Raw genomic sequence first — 2500 nt, forward strand, 5'->3', positions numbered from 1 at the left:
TTTTTTTGTGTACAATATCACTTTTATTTACTATATTGGATACGAACAAGTTATTTGTAACCAACCTGAGCCTGGGGATCCTCTTGGAGATTGCTGGAAATCATAGATCGACAAGTTGGTCGGCTATTCTGTAAATACGTAATGAAATTTGTCGCTTTGAATTAAGCTTATTATTGCACGTATGACCACGCGTGCTAATGCACACGTACAGACACACATCCCAGATAAATTAACAAAAGAGAGAACATTTATATACCTCTTTTCCAGACGACGATTAAGGTGGGTTGACTATGTCTGTCCTCGGCTGAAAACAAAGTTCGCGACGGCAACTATTTTCATCAGAGTCCTTCACCTTTGCGCTCTTGGGCAAAGTACAAGCGACCGACGGCGAAATTTCTATACATCTCTTGACTCGTTGAAATGAGGACTGACTTTCTGTTATCAATACTCTGAAGTTTTCGAAATTCTTTAACCGTCTTTCGCAAGGTCGGCACAGTAAATGGGGCAGTGTTTTGTCGTGGATTAAAGGACTGCCATAAATTATCTCCGCCGTTGCGAGCAAAGCACGATTTCCTTTTCCAAACAGATTCCTCCAAGACGAAGTGTCTCCAACCGATTTACACAGACGGCAACAACTTGAACCCGACGACTGATAAACCTTTTTTGGCGTTTGTGGGAGTTTTCCACTTGACATTTCACCTCAGACCTTCACATTATACTGTTGACTTCACGGATACACGTGCGTTCACTTTGTTTACCTTGAATCGCAGCACTTTTACTTTCCCACCCAGGCACAGTTGAGACAAATACCTTACCATTCCGCCCCTCCCTTCGATCATTTGTTTGTCATCTGCTAAAATTTAGCAGACACGTGACCAGACCAGACGAGGGTCTCTATCTCTCGCCACTGGGGCCGAGTAAGAGAGGACCCTGGGAACGAGGTTGGCCAAGCTGTTGAAACAGAAAGAGGCTATTGAAGCGGCAAAAAGAGAACACGAGTTGGAGATTGCACGTTTGGCTGTGGAGAATGCTGACGGGCGTCCTGAAGTAAGAGAGGATAGGGCCAAGGCACCCAAGCTTCCCTCATTTGTTGATGGTAAAGACGATTTGGACGCGTATTTGCAGAGGTTCGAGAGATTTGCCGAGACAGCTAAGTGGAAAAAAGATGGATGGGCATCGAAGCTCAGTGCTCTGTTGTCTGGACGGGCACTAGAAGTGTATTCACGTCTATCGGAGGACACAGCTAAGGATTATGACAGGGTAAAGATTGCGTTAATGAAGAGATATGACCTTACCGAAGACAGCTATCGTCGAAAATTTAGAGCATCCAAACCAGAAGTCGACGAAAGTCCGGAGCAGTTTATTGTGCGACTGGACAGATACCTGTTACGGTGGCTAGAGCTTTCGAATACTGCGCGAAGCTTTGATGGTCTCAAGGACTTGATCGTGAAGGAACAATTTATTGACTCTTGCCCTAAGGATTTGGCAATTCACCTGCGAGAAAGGGCACCTGAGACCCTAGCAAAGATTGCGAAGATCGCTGACCAGTACTTGGAGGCTCATGGTAAACATTTGTTCAGCTCAGCGAGCAGAAAGCCAACAGTGCAGCCTGAGAGGGACGAAGCCAAGAACATGCAGATTAATCCACCAGCTCTGCATTGCTTTAAGTGCAACACCCGAGGTCATAAAGCTGTCAACTGCCCAACCCTAACAAGAAAGTAATTCCTATGTGGTAAGCAGGGACATGAAGCTAGAAACTGTCGATCAGGTGGATGCAGATCAGGAGGGCAAAGTAAGGATGGTAACCCTGTGCAGCGTGTTCAAGTGAGTGCCAGTTGTTTAGTTCAGCCACCTGAGGTTAAACCTACTGATGAGGAAGTTAAGGCCTGTATTAAAGATGATAAGCTGCTGTTAGCCTGTGGTAAGAAGATTCCATTGTTGAGTAGTGCTTGTGTTGAACCGTTGACTGGAGTGAGAAGTAAATTGCCTGTCGTGAAAGGTAGAGTTGGAGAGAAGCCCGTTGATGTCCTGAGAGATACTGGTTGTAGTGGAATTGTAGTAAAGAGGGACCTTGTGTCTAAGGATCAGTTTACTGGCGAATTTAATGTTATGCTGCTCATTGACAATACGGCAAGGAAAGTTCCCATCGCAAAGATTGATGTTGATACACCTTATCTCAAGGGCCAAGTGGAAGCACAGTGTCTTCCCGATGCTGTTTATGATTTGATTATTGGTAACGTACCAGGCGCAAGAGCCGCTGACGACCCAGACCCAAGCTGGCAAGTTCCTGTACAAGAAGCTTGTGCTGTAACCACGAGAAGTCAAGCTAAGAAAGCTGGAGAACATATTCCGTTGAAGGTACCAGATACCAAAGAAAGTCCTGTAGTTGATAGAGAAAAGCTTAAGCAGATGCAGCGTGACGACGAGAGCCTACAGAAATTTTGGGAGAAAGATGACGTAGTTGTGAGAGGCCAGGCTGAGATTTCATTTGAAGTGAAAG

This window comes from Montipora foliosa, chromosome 7, assembly GCF_036669935.1.
Source record: "Montipora foliosa isolate CH-2021 chromosome 7, ASM3666993v2, whole genome shotgun sequence".
In the NCBI taxonomy this organism is placed as follows: Eukaryota; Metazoa; Cnidaria; class Anthozoa; order Scleractinia; family Acroporidae; genus Montipora; species Montipora foliosa.